A 15975-nucleotide genomic window follows, 5' to 3' on the forward strand; every position below is an offset into this window, starting at 1 on the left:
CTGAAAGTTAGGGTGACCATACGGTCAATAAATTTGACTTACGTAAGACGCACCAAAATCCTGGACGGGATGCGTCCGGGAAGAATGGCACGTATGGTCACCCTAAGTATTAAAATATTAAATATTTTGAATTACCTCCAGGTATATCACTAGTGTAATGCAAACATGTACTGTACATCTTTTTAGATTATGCACAGGCAAGCATTACTAGTAGGGTTGAGCGGGGCTACTTTACATATTTCTACAGGGCCAAGCAATCTGTGCTTTTGATCTTTTTCTCTTAATTTCAGATGATCTCCTGTGAAATTGTGAAGTTTTGATGTGTTTTGGTTAAGATATTGAACAAAGAGTGTTTTGGAGGCATGAATGTAAATTTCTTCATCTTATGTTTTTTTATTTTTATTTTTGAGTTGGTTGTGTAAGTCATCAAATCCAAGCTTATATTATTTTAATCACGGTCTTGTTACCTAAAACATAACAGCATTTTGAAACATGTCAGCATCTCTTAGTAACTGATAGCTGGGATTAAAAACATTTTTACACAGCGAGGATAGTTGTCACACAGTGTTACAGTGAAGCCTCAGGTATACAATGATAATGAAATGATAACAATATAAATACTATTCATCAAAATGATAACTATTAATACAATATCAGTGGAAATAACTCACAATATGATTTTTTTGTCTTATGTGCAGCCCTTTCAAAGAAATCTATTTCTATGCATTGATACATAATACAATTAGATGAAGGATGATGGATGGATGAATGTGTGGATATATATCTATTATAGGCAGATCTATAAACAATATCCACCTTTAGTATATAGACAGAATTTGATTGAATAATTTGTGTTTAAACTACATTTTCTAGCAGGTGTTACAACAAACCCCCTGATTGTTACAATGAACCCCACCTATGGGGAAGTTGTCACGTTTGCACTCCTGCCACTTTTGGGGCCCTATTTTAACGATCTGAAATGCAAGTGCGAAGCACAACGCGCAAGTGAGTTTGTGGGCGGATCTTGGGCGCTGTTGCTATTTTTGCAATGATGTCAGGAGACGGGGGAATCCCAAGCTTGCCAGCATAAATCGGGCACGCCGTGTAACGGGAGGTGGATCTGCCTCTACAGAGACACCAGCAGAGGACATCGCTGCGTCCACCCTCACCGCTGAAAGGGTTGAAGGCGGTTTGGGGGCTTTGAGATCGGACCCAAGAAACGCAAGCATATTCATATACATTAAGGTTTCTTATGAAAACATTTTAATTATTATTTACATAAAATAAACGTAATACAGCCACACAACAAACTTATGAAAATATTTTAATTGTTATTTGCATGAGAATTTTTTAACGCAGCCACACAATAAATAAAAACTATCACCACAATGCTCACCACTATGATTCCCCTTATCTCGTGTTTTAATATTTTTAAGTGTAACAATTTATGATTTGCAAAAATAACTGTTGCATCTGTGTAGATTAGATAAGCAAAGTGTGTGCGCGTTGTGCACGCTATACATTATGGTCAAGCATGCGCCCTTAAAATAGCATAATGAACAACGCGCCACTGACTTTAAACTTTTTTTCTGGTCAGTGGCGCAATTGTTTTTTGAAACTGCAAAATAGCATCAGGGATAGTTTGCGCCGGAACACGCCTCTTTTTTGCGCTGAACCGCCCAGGGAGCGCAAGTTCATTCCCTAGTTTGCCGACGTGCGTCTGTGACGGGAAAAACCCGCTGTGCAAAATACGAAATGATACATGCGTCACTGACAAAGTCAATTGCGCTGGGTGCAAGATAGAGCCCTTGGTGTCATTGTACGATATTGGTAGGTCCCACAAACAAACTTTTTTTTAGAAGAGATGTGTGTGTTATTTGTGTAAAAATTGTATCTAACTTAAATATTATTTGAATGACAAAGCCAAAATCGTTACTTTGTGCCTCGCTCTCTCCTACTACTATTGCTAATGCTTTGAGGTAGTAATTTAAACATGCCCCTTTCCTTGAATAATAAACATCAGTGGGTAACTTTACCATTTGTGACACCTCAAAATAAGCTTTTTTGGGATCAGTCAAATCTAATGTTAAAGGGGACATTTCACAATACTTTTTTAATATATATATCAAATAAATCTTTGATGTCCCCAGAGAACATATTTGAAGTTCTAGCTCAAAATCTTATATAGATCATTTATTTTAGCATGTTAAAATTGCCATTTTGTAGGTGTGAGCAAAAATTTGCCATTTTGGGTGTGTCCTTTAAAATGCAAATGAGCTGATCTCTGCACTAAATGACAGTGCTGTGGTTGGATAGTGCAGATAAAGGGGGCGGTATTATCCCATTCTGACATCATAAGGACAGACAAATTTCAATAACCTAATTTGTCACGTCCTTGCAGAGAATGGTTTACCAAAACTAAGTTACTGGGTTGATCTTTTTCACATTTTTTAGGTTGATAAACGCAGTGGGGATCCAATTATAGCACTTAAACATGGAAAATGTCAGATTTTCATGATATGTCCCCTTTAAGGTATTGTTTTTACCATGTTGCATGAAGGCATGAGAGCAATTCTGCATGTTATTCCTTTAAACATTTAAAATGATTTATTGCAATAAGGTTAAACATTAGTAAATGCATTACCTAACATGACATGAACTAACCTAAATAAGTTAATGTATTAACTTCATAGTTCAATATAGTTTTCAGCATAATGTTGTTAATTTAAGTCAATGGTTCTCAAACTGGGGTCGAGAGATGTTGCCGGGGCCCCCAGTTTTATGACATTAATACATTAATTTGTCATAAATTCTGTATTATTTTTAAACATCAGAAAAGTAAGGCTACTAATCAATAGCTCATTATGTCATATTATATGTTTTGTTGAATTCTGATTTCAAGTTTGATATCATTTTATGTCATGAATTTTATTTGGGGATGCAAAGGGATGCACGTTTGAGAACCACTGATGTAATGTCAGTACAATTGTTCATGTTAATTCATTGTGCATCAACTAATGTAAACACGTACAACTTTTGATTGTATAAATGTATTAGTAAATGCTGAAATGAACATGAACTATGATGAATAAATGCTGTAGAAGTATATTGATCATTGTTAGTTCATGTCCACTAATGTAGTTTAGTATTAGGATTTGCCCCAATACTTAATCTTATAGCTGAGATGAAATCAGATTTTTGAGCATGCTGCACTGTAAGGTCAAAATGAAAATTGCATAAAAATCTGCATTAATACTGTAAGAAAGCACTTGTTCACTGTGTTTTTGGTTGTAATGATTGACATTGATTGAACTGTCGCAGTCCTCTGCTTGTTATTTTTTGTCACTCATGATGTATGTAGGTAGTACTGAGATTACAAACAATCACGTCCTGAATCGTGGCTTTATAACGCTCAGGTTACCAACTCTAAACCTCTTTCCTGCCAGTAAGGCGTGGTGAAACGTTTAAACTACATGTCATCCCCATCTGATGGGCTTATTTATTACATTGCTTTCTCGTTTGTTCACTTGTTTAACGTGTTTTTCTTTTAATTGACTTGAACAAATGCTAATGGCTCCATGTGGTTGGGCTGAATGAGCCGCGTTGAGTGACCTTCACTCACAGCGACAGTCACATGTTCTCAGTTCAGATTATCAGAAAGTGCTGTAAGAGATTTCTGTTTGATACTTCTGCTTGAGAGGAGGCGGTCTCATTACACACAGTCCAATTCAAACAGTCTCACTATACTTTTTTACACCAATTAAGTGGTGGAGCCAATTTTTCACTATAAAAATCATAGCAAAGATTTGCATAATTTTTAAACAAGTACATTTCTTTCTGAAGGGAAAACAAAACACTTGATGGAAATCAGAGCAGCTCAGCACGATTGTTTGCAACTGGTGCAGAAATACATCAGATCGAGCTGTGGAGACATTAATCTTCTGAATCTACGGAGGTCTGGTGGTCTGCAGTCTTAGATCAGAAACTGAACAAACACAGACACAAGGCGAGGGGTTGCACAGATGTGTATGGTCATATAGAGAGAGAGAGAGAGATAGCATCAGGGCAGGCAGTCAGGATGTCGGTGATGTTGTGAGGTGATGGATCTGTGAGCCCTCTGGTAATTCAGTTTAAACCCTCCACATACATCTGAATTATTCTTTTACAGTCCTGTGTTTACTGACAGACCCCCATTTAACTCATCTTGTCATCATTCACTGGCAGTACAGTACAGGTCACTTAAAAATGTTGTTTTTGTGTAATTTCTACACTGTAAAAAGTTTGCTGTAGTTATGCAGCTGTTTGCCAGTAACTAAATGTAGATTTAAAGGAAAACACCACCGTTTTTCAATATTTTACTATGTTCTTACCTCAACTTAGACTAATGAATACACACCGATCTTTTATCAATGCGTGCACTTTTAATCTTTGTACAGCACCTTGTGAATGTGTTAGCATTTAGCCTAGCCCCATTCATTTCTTAGGATCCAAACAGGACTTGTTAATGTTTAATTAAGCAATATCGCTCGAGTAGGAGTGTGATATAGCTTTATATCATCACGGCTGTGATTAGGCCAGAGGCACGAGGCCGAGTGCCGGAGGCAATCACAGCCGTGATGATATAGAGCTATATCACACGACTCCGAGAGCGATATTGCTTTTATATAACAGTTCGACGGCACATGTTTGAAAAACGAAAACTAGAAAACAACAACGGAGTTATTTTAAAAGCCTCTTTGTTTGAGAACTACTTCTTCCGCCACGGATTTGAGGGCGGCCAGAATGACAGGTAAAACTTCCGGCTGCTTTGAATCTTATAATAACTCAATGGACGGAAAAGCCGTTACTTTATATTACCGTTTCTTGGTCACAAAGTGTAGTTTTAAGATTAGTTCAGTCGAGAATGTATATGTATTATATTTAAATCTGCAGTCGATTAGTAAAGATAGCGCCTGTTTGAACGAGTGCTTACTGAGATTCGGTACGAATGAGAACCAAAGCATGAGCGGACGTGAGTGTTCACTCGCCCCGCTGACCACCGCCCTCTCTAGGCTACATCTCTGACTGGGATTCCCTGGCTCTCATGTTGGCCTTGTTTGTTTATGATCGTCAAAATGAGACCAAATCAGCAGTATTTGGTGTCATGATTAAACGATTACTTGTTTTTTATTCATATTTAGTGTCTTTTGTGTTGTTATTGTTTTGGCGCGAGGTAAAATTTAATAAAACTATACTTGTATAACGTTACTATTGCTTTCTCATTTATTCTTAACGCGATACGAGCACTCGATTATTATTATTAAACTTTGTTCTTGTCAGTACTATACAAAACGTTTTTTTATAAGTGTCAGAGAGATGTTTTTGCATGCTGCTTATAAATATACCAGTGGCGATATCTCATAACATGTTTTAATAGTCACGTCACGATAAAGTAAATGATCAATGTCCACATTTTAAAGCTGCGGTGCTTACCTGCAGTTCCACGGTGTTTTCGCGTTCTGATAAAAGATATAGCTCCAGAAAAAAACGAGTGTTTATATTCCTCTTTCCAAGTGTTAATCGTCCACACGATGTGACAAGACATTTTTCCCATTAACTTTAACGTAACATCCAAGAGCGCTGATCTTTGACAGGATAATTACTTCCGATTGGGGATTCACAGACTGATTTATGAGCTAGTAAACTAATGAGACACACGGAGAGTGATTCAAAACAGCGCGTCTGTGTTTTTCCATTCAGAGATGAGCCTGCTTAGGACCTCCATTCACTAGGTGGCGGAATGATATAAAGGTGATGCGGTTACAGTGCCGTTATCAGCACAATATCGCATAGCTCTTAGCCAATCAGATTCGAGAACCAGAAAGAACTGTTGTATAATGTTCATTTATCTTTGAACAAATTGTTGCCAGTAAATAACATCAATTTAAATCTACAGTAAGTTACTGCAAAAAGCTGCCACTAATACTGTCATTTCAGTTTATATTTACATTTGAATATCTATTTTATTTTAATTTACAGCAACAAATGCAAACATTTAAATTATTTTAAAGTTTTTCAAAGCTGTTTATCAGTTTACAATAGTAATAATACATAACTTTCAAAAACACAAAACATAAATCCTATACTTTTAATTAGATGCTAAAGCCTACAATGTAGACCTATTAGCAACATTTACAACTTATCAAATACAGTCCCTAAACCTACCCAAAACTGTTTATTAAAATCATGTACTGTTAGAAATAAAACGCATAACACACAGACAAGTATAATCACAATATCTTATTGAGAAATATCAAAAGCAGTTCAGAGAAATATTAAAGTTATTCATCCACCAGAACGTTAATCTGGCTTATCTGTCAAGGCGCGCATTTTTAATCGACTGAAAGACGGCAATGTCGCAAATCTGTGATGTAGCACACAAGAGTCAATAAATGTAAAAAAAATCCGTAGAAATTGCAGCTGGGTTGCCGGTAATTTACCGTAGATTTAAATTTATGTTATTTACTGGCAAAAGTTTGTTCAAAGTTAAATAAATTTTAAATATTAACAAGTCTTTATCTTTACAGAATAAAACTATACAATAACAGCCTCATGCAAAGCATTCTGGGAATCAGAAATCATCATCAACCTTTTTCAGTTTTTTGCTTCAGATTTTGTTTCCCAGAATGTTTTGCTTGCTGCTGTCTTTCTAGTTTTACTCTGTAAAGACAAAGACTTGTAAATGTTTAATGTTCATTTAACTTTGAACAAAATGTTGTCAGTAAATAACATATATTTAAATCTACGGTAAGTTACCGGCAACCCAGCTGCAATTTCTACAGAATTTTTTTACAGTGTTTTATATCACTGCCATAAACTTTTGTGTTGTAAAGCGAATTCGAGATTAGTCATTTATGGTCGCTGATGAGAATCATAGTAGGAAAAACAAATACATTTATCAAAATATCTTCTTTTGTGTTTATCAGAAAAAAGAAACTCATACAGATATAGAACAACATGAGGATAAGAAAATGATGACAGATTTTTCATTTTTGGGTGAACTATACCTTTAAAGCAGTTTTTTTGTCAATACGTCGATATTATACATTTCAGTGTGTAAATGTACATGTGGTACAACCACCATTAAAATACACACATATTTTCACGAGATCACGTTGATCTTATTTAGCCTAGTTGACCATTGCGTGTAATACTGAATATCAGCACAGATATAATTTGACTGTAAGTTAAGTAGACTTTAAAAAAAAATCAGCTTCTCAATGCCAGTAAAACCACAAAGCTCTGCTCTCATAAAATATCAGCGCTCCAACTTGTAAATGAAATGCTCCAGGCAATATCTGTATGCATTCTCTAGCACTTGCGTGCTCTGTTCTTGACAAACACAAATACAAGCCGAGCGATGAGAACTGTGAAATACTCACCAAATCAGATCAGATCAAACTCTTGTGTAAGATGTTATTGTTTTTTATAGCTTTTTACCTACGGCAGAATAGTTACAATGGCACAAAACACTGGCGAAAAGGTGGAGCGGTGCGATTTGGACACGACCTCATGTGGATTTGAACCCATGACCTCTTCCTACATCTAGCATAGCCATGGGTTACAGTTCCTTACAAAAGCCTCCTGACTATTGAAGCACTTAGTCTCTGATAAAGATTGGTTCATTTCCGTTACCATGTTCATAAACCTCATACTTATATTGTAAATTAATTATTTAAATCAACAGAGCTGGATTTAGCTTTAGGACATGTCTAGTTGTATAAATAAACACACTTAATCTATTTGGCTATGTGAGTTACAGTACGAACACATAGTTCACTCCGCTGGGTTATTTTAACCGATGACTGGGTCAAATATGGACAAACTGAAATATCCCAATTTAGAGATTTGTTAGTAAAATAATCCAGGATCAGGCTTTAGTATAACACCTTTAGTGTGCCTGAAGTTTTCTTGGTTATCTTGACAGATTACAGATCTCTTCATCTCCATCAGGGGCATGACCCTTAGTACAGATTGATTTCTTAGATAGGAACCAGCATACAGTATGTGTGTCTTATCATAGTCAAGTGGATAATGGTTAAAAAGAGTTAGCTTATGTCACATTTTCCAAAATGATCCAACATAAGACTTTGTATATAATTTACAAATAATTTGTTTGAATTGAAACAAATTAAATCGTACAAAATGTACGATTGTTAGACAAAAAAAAAACGTCAGTGCGCAAAACGTACAAAAACGTAGGAATGTGGACTTAAGAATGAATGCGAATTAGCCTCCTCCTAAAAAATATGTACGAATTACATTAGATTGTTTTGCATTTTGTGTGCTTATTATAAAGAAAAAATTTCTGAATTATGCGAATTGGATTTAATTTCAAATTGAGTTACACAAAGTTGAGTTAGAAAAAAACTAAAGCCAAGGCAGGGAGGAATGGGAGGGGCAACGCCAGCCGATGGCCTAAGGAAAGCAGTGAACATATGCATTTAAGTGGGTAAATATATGGCAAAGGTATGTTGATGTGCTACACCTCCTGTTGGCAGCAGGTGGCGCAATTACTAAAACTGAAATGCAGCACATAAATGCCATAATTCTTGGACTGTTATCAAACATTAATTAGGGCACAGATTGAACACTTTTTTTCGGGTTTAAACTAATCCAGAACTAAGCCTTAGTTATTTTAGGAAATTAAAGTAATTTTTACAAGCATAACTACAAAAACATTACAGGTTTGCATCTTGAGACAAAACAATGTTTAAGTTAATGTAAAGCATGCTATTCATGTTGCCAGCAGGTGGTGCTTTGACTGTAACTGAATATTGTAAGTAAACTGAATATTGTATTGAAAGTTGTCCGGGTTGTTAAGAACTATACCCATACCAAGTTTCATGCAAGATCTACGCACCAAGTTTTTTGTTGCATTACAGGAGGCGCTACAGAGCCAACCTTCGCCTGGGCCTAATTGCCGACGACTCTGACTTTGTGCCAAGCTTCAAGAGTTTTTGAGCATGTTAGGTGCCCCAAATGCCCAAAAGTAAAAAAAATGAAAGAAAGAAATGAAAGTAGATTTTAATTCTGTTAAAATGCATGGACATTATTAATATATATTGTATTTTATTGTATTGTTATGATTTTGAGTGTGATTATAACATTGCTTTGGAGTTTGCAGTAATTTTTCTTCTGGATTTCCACAGAATGTGTATTTATATCATCACCCAGCAGAACATTGTGAAAACCAGTAATCACACCATGTAACATAATCTGTGTTTTTCGTTGGAGTTTTCTTAATATTTTCAATAAATTATATATTTCTGGATTTGTAATTAAAGCTTTTTTTTAGTTTTTCAGAGAGAATTTTGGGGGTTTTCATGCAGTGCGATCTCTTAGTAAGGGAATAGGAATGTTGCCAGTGCCGCGAGGAGACAAGCTGACGTTTCCCAGATGCTGAGAGCTAATTAGCCCGGAGTATTCCCATGATGCCGAGTGTGTGAGAAACCAGAGGAGTGTGTGGCCCTAAGAGATCACTATACTCCTGCACCTCAACCTTACTGAACTGATCCTGTTTACATACTGCAAACACCTCTTTGGTATTTGCTTTACAACCCTACAGGGAGTTATTTCAGAGAGTGAGAAACTGTCATCCTATAATAGGGTTATTTCAGAAAGATGGTTTGTGAAAGGAAAATGAATTCTATGGGAACCTGTTTTCTCTGTGTTATTCTGAGGGAGTTTGATGCTTTATTTAATTGACTTTTTTTCTGTTGCTCTATTATAAGACCTCTCTTTCTCCACTATCCGCCCTCTCTGAACCTGTGGCCACTGGCTGTTTTTCGTAGGCTTTGTACTTTAATTACACATCTATCCGTTCTGACACATACTGTACGGTCTCGCTCCCACACACCTCTGCTTCTGTCCCTGCTGGGCTTTTGTGTTCACAAACACTACAGTATGAACAGAACTTTATTTGTCAGACATTTGTAGATGAGTCGCATCTCTCTGAAATCAGATCTGAACTCTACTCATCACACGCCATATTACTCATTCTGTTTGTGCACTTTATACAGTAGGCTGTTTTGGCATGTGTGACTCATTATTTGAAATAATTACTTGAGCAATTACATTTTACACTTTAATATCTATCAAACTTCTGTTCTGATTGGACCATTCAAATCTGTTGTAAAGTGATGTTAAAGGAACCAAACAGGTTACACTGCAAAAAATGACTTTCTTACTTAGTATTTTTGTCTTGTTTTCAGTAGAAATATCTAAAAATTCTTAAATCAAGATGTATTTTCTTGAGGAGCAAAATGACCTAAGAAAATAATACTAGTTTTTAGACAAAAAATATACGGTTACACTTTATTTTGATAGTCCACTTTAGACATTCTACTAACTATAAATAACTTTGCAACTACATGTCAACTAACTTTCAATAATTTGCAACTATACGTCAACTAACTGTCATTAGTGTATTAGTAGACTGTAAGGGTTGGGGTTAGGGAAGAGGTTTGGGTTAGTGGAATAAGTTGACATGCACCTGCAAAGACACTAATAGACAGTTGAATGTCTGTTGAGATATCATCACAATAAAGTGTTAGTAGATATTAAGCAGACAGTCTAAAGATTGGTAGTTGATAAGTAGTTGCAAAGTTACTTATAATTAGTAAAATGTCTAAAGTGGACTATCGAAATAAAGTGTTACCAGATATACAATTTAAGTGAATTTGTGCTTAAAACAAGCAAAAATATCTGCCAATGGGGTGAGAAAATTTAACTTGAATTACTTGAATTTAGTGTTTAAGAAAAAACAAATCTTACTTCATATTTTTTTTCTCACCCCATTGGCAGTTAATTTTGCTTGTTTTAAGGACAATTTCACTTAAATTGTATATTATTTGTCTTAAAACTAGACTTATTTATTAAGGTCAATTTGCTCATCAAGAAAAAGCATCTTAATTTAGGAATTTTATGATATTTCTACTGAAAACAAGACAAAAATACTAAGTAAGAAAGTAATTTTTTGCAGTGTACTTATTATTTATCCTACTATGAAAGTCAATGGTGCCCCAGAACTGCTTTGTTACAAACATTCTTCAAAATATCTTCTTTTGTATTCAGCAGAACAAAGAATTTTGTATAGGTTTGTTATAACATGAAAGGGAGTCAATGATGACAGAATAACATTTACGGTGAACTATCCCTTTAAGTACATATTTTGCACCAGATTACAAACTATAAAAAAAATGTATTCATTGATTTTGATAAATTGAACTAAAATAAAATTTTTCTCACCTTTGTTATGCGCTTAAGATGTAAAACTGTAGTGACAAACATATTTTTGGAGATAACTTAAACCCCCACTCAGTGAATTAAAGATATAGTAGTGAATGACATTTGCCAACACTTCCTAATGTTTGAAATGTTTATCATATATACAGCATCATTGTTTTCTTTTCTAAACATAGCTGTTGTCCATATTGATCAGTAACAGATCACAGCGAATGAATCAGGCTGATGTGATGTCTTCAGAGACACTTTGTGTTGGGAGGGTTGGGAAACTTGTCTTTGTCAAGGTCTCCTAGCAACAGTCTAACCAGTACAGAGATGTGATGTGTATCAAACAGTGTTCGAATTATGTCAAAGATTATGGGGGTCCCCAGCTAGGCCCAACCCCCAAGCCAAACCCTCCATAGGGTCACCGTGATTTCACGAAAGTAAGATGTGATCCTGGATCAACATTTTTTTTGTTGGTCCTGGATCAATGTTTTAATCAAAGAAATGCCAAATTACCCTTAACTCAAACCCTAACCATTTTTACCCCTCAAATTACTGTAAAATAATAGTTTGAGAAGAATTTACAAGAAAAATTCGCCCTTAACCCTAAAGATTACTACAGATAATAACTAAAGATTCTTACCGTCAATGAGGTAAAAATAATCCACATGCAAAAACACTGACTCGACATTGACTCATCAGAAAACAGCGTAAGGCGCACTTGATAGTCAGATAGAAGTCTTTTAGATGAGTTTATTGGGAAATTTGGACAAATAATGGACAATATTGCTTTGTTGTAGCACAGCATGAGAATTTTAATTCAGTGTAGTATGTAGTTGATGTAGTATTTTAATTTGAATTAAAACCAGGAGACCCCTCTACTGTGCTTTATAGGGGGTCCGGGACCACCCCAGCCCCCCTCAATTTGAACACTGGTATCAAAGATACTCAATAAAACAAGATTGAGCACTACTATTACTATGAATATGGAACAATGAGAACTTTCAATATGGCCGCTCTAGGGACAGAAGTCCCGCCTTCCTCTTAAAAAAACTATCATCAATCTATAAAGTCATACTATGTCAATTCAAGCAAGTTTAAGTTATTAACAAGGATGTACACTGTAAAAATTCCTTGTTGCACTTGAATCAACTTAAATTTACAATTTATAGCAACTTCTCACTAGTCAAAAATCTTTATATATTTTTTTTTATTTTATACTATTTTTATAGTCTAGATGACATTACTTATAAACAAGTTGCAATTATTTAACTTAAGGTTTAGTTTTACTTTTACTCAAATTATGTTGATAGGACTTTTTAGAGTGTGGGGAAGAGTCGCGGGGCACTTTTTAGGTATGCAGTAGCTGAAATGACAGCGAATAAAGGTGTTTTATCATGTAATTTTAGCGAAAGAAACAAAAGAAATGGAACAGTTGATGTAAGGTTTAATTTTTGATCAGAAATATGTTGTTTAATTGTAATTTTTACTGAAAAAACTGCCTGGATGTGTTGCAAACTTTTAGACTTTGTGTGTACTTTTCTTCATCCCATGACACAATATCAACATTCATTCATTAAAGAAGCTCTAAAATCCCCCCTTACCTAGAAAATTTACTTTTCAATTAGTTTCTTTGCAACAGTCACACAAAACAGGCTGTTGGGGATTCCCTATCAATGTGATGTCACATTGATTACGCCCTACCCATGACCGCTCACAGACTCTGCCTTATGAGCATGTAGTTCAATCTTCTGCCAGAGACACATGTTTTGATGTAGTCCAAAGCACATGTGTAAGCACTCTACCCCATACTTTGTATACAGGGAGGGGAACAGAAGCTTTCGTTGCATTTAAAGAGACACACACAAAAACAACAAGTTTTTTATTGCAGCCACAAATATCCGTGTTGAACATCGTATGATGAAAGATCTGTGGTGTATTTTGAGCTGAAACTTTACAGACACACTCTGGGGATACCAGAGACATTTTTATATTGCTGAAAACAACTATGTTAGGTGCCCTTTTAAAAATGTAGCCTATCAAATGTTTTTGAATCTACAATGCACCTTTTGCAGAAATACACCTTGTTTAAAACAACAGGAAGTGTTCAGAAACTCAGTGAACCTGTGGCAACATTTTCTCTCTCTTTTTCAGGGCTCTGTCTCGTTTCCAGATCTCAGCGCTCTGATGGCAGGTCATGGCAGTGGTGACCTGCTCTCTGTATGCTGAATGTTGTTATTATTGGTGTTCTGTGGCCTCAGGGCAGCCTGTCATCTCAGGGTGGGGAGGAAACACAGAGATCTCGGTGCTGGCTCACAGCTGTGCAGGTCTGGTGGTCCATTTAGACCTCCACTCTCCTCTGCACCTCCCTGGAGGGAGATCTGCTCCAACCAAATCAGAGGAAAAACTGCCTAATCCTTAAAACATCTCATTCTGCTTTGGGCACAAACTAAATTCACCACATGTTGCAACTTCGTCCAGCGACTACTATAATCGTCACATTCAGATTTTTCATGCACAAATAAACCTTTGCAAATGAGACTTTTTTTATCACTTTTAAAAACCAAAATCCAGGCGGCCTCATGCCCCCTCACCTCAGACAGGTGCTGAAAGGATATTTCCCAGCAGGAGAAGGCTGTTTAGATGCCCTCGTATGGATTCATTTGGGAGAACATGTGCTGAGACACCTGCGAGTCGTGTGTGTTTGTCAAATCGAGTACAGTTGCAAGAGCTCTGTAGCTGAACTCATTTGAGCTCCTACTGTGGCAACATATTCAGATAATGACGTAAGATCTGGTCCTCCAGTTGATGCATTTTACAAAATAATTTCCATGTTTTCCAACCGCTACTATTTTTTTCTCACTTTTGCTTACAAAACAGCTCTAAAACTGGAGATATATTCATTTTGAAAGCATCTGTATCGTTGGATCTTGATCTGTTCTATTCCTGGCCGGGTGGGAGGGCTTTCTCTGCTGTGTAAATAGGTTTGCAAATTGTGCATGCCCTTTGACAGGGTCTGTAATTGCATGCGTCTTGGAGTATTTTGCTTGGCAGGCTGGTGGGTTAGCCCTTGAACCAACCCTGCTTCAAAGGTCCTTCAAAACTCTTCTTCATCTCTATTCCATTGGGTTTTGTCCTGGAATGGGGATTGAAGATTTTGTCAGTGACACAATATACATGTCTAGTCAATGAAAGTGGCCAACCTGATAACTCGATCTTGATATCATCCAGACATGTAAACCTTCCATAATATTTTGCACATACAGCAACCTTTGACCTTCTCAGCGAGCTCTATTTTTATTGCAATGCCCGTCTTAATCCTCTAGTCTGGGTAATTTAACATGATCAGACCTGATTTACATTCAGAGCCTAATGATTAGGATCTTTAAGCGGAGATATTTTCAGAAAGTTTGGGAATATTGTTTACTTTTGATCTTTGAGACTTCCCATATGATTCTGCACTATGCTAGATTTAAAATATTTGGCTAAGTGGGTGTATAATCGGTCCATTCTCAGGATATTGTGACATTTTTTGTTTTTAAATTTTAACCCTGTTACAGTAAATTTGAAAATCTTTTTGAATGTATTCATTCTGTTAGTATCAGTTTCTATGGTCCTAATAGAAAGTCAGATACTGTAATGGATTAAAGGATAATCTATGACATTTCTTTTTGAAAAGTATTTTGTAGAACAACCCTTCAAACCTGTTACAATGTTGCTCTGTTTTTTTACCTCTTCAGACCTGATTTTTCCAGTGTACCTTATTTTGATTGGTTGATCAGCATTTTTATTGGTTTGAACCACAAAACATGTGATGTCCATTCCAGTGGATGCAGGGTCTGAAGGGGTTAAACATGGATAGTAAAATGATACAAACACAATTCATGTTTTTTTATTAATTAATTATTTTAAATTCTTCTGGTAAAAGTCACACATTTTAATCCCAATATCTTTTTTAAATAACATGTCTAACATTTTGGGATGGTTTCCACACTGAAAAAAACAACTTGTAAACTTTACTTAAAAAAATCCTCGTAACAATTTGCACGAACTTTTTTTAAGTAAAATTTACTGCTTTTTTATAAGTAAAACTTACCTACTAAAATCAAATAAAATTTACTTAAAATTGCATGATAAAACATATGTTAAATAATTAATTAAATGTTACTTAATTATTTTATTTAGAAGTTAGATTTATTTTAATCGTTTAGGTAAAGTCTATTAGGTTTTTTTTGAAAATTGAAGCATTGCTGTCCTAATAATATTAAATAAATCGTATTTTCTGTTTGTTATTTTCTTTACACATTTCTATGGACCTAGTTATTTTTAGTGTTATAAATGGCATTATAACACAAAATTCATGACTGACAACAAGTCAGTCATTGAATAAACTTAATTCTGAACAGAAACGCACACAAACTGTGTTTCTGACATGCATTATCAGCACTGTGGAGAGAATTACAATACAATGTTCTGAACAGGGTTCATGTAAAGAAACACTGATCACCTAAACGGTGACTTCACAAAAATTATAATTTACAACAAAACAATATCAATAATATAAGAGCTTAAACCTTTATGACATTTTGCTAACAAATATTTAAGTAGTTAAAGTTCTTATCAGTTCTTATTCTGTGATAAAGCTTAAAAAAATAAAAATATTCATGCGCAAAGCATTGTGGGTATTCCTTACAACATGTGCAA

This window comes from Paramisgurnus dabryanus, chromosome 15 (assembly GCF_030506205.2).
Source record: "Paramisgurnus dabryanus chromosome 15, PD_genome_1.1, whole genome shotgun sequence".
Lineage (NCBI taxonomy): Eukaryota > Metazoa > Chordata > Actinopteri > Cypriniformes > Cobitidae > Paramisgurnus > Paramisgurnus dabryanus.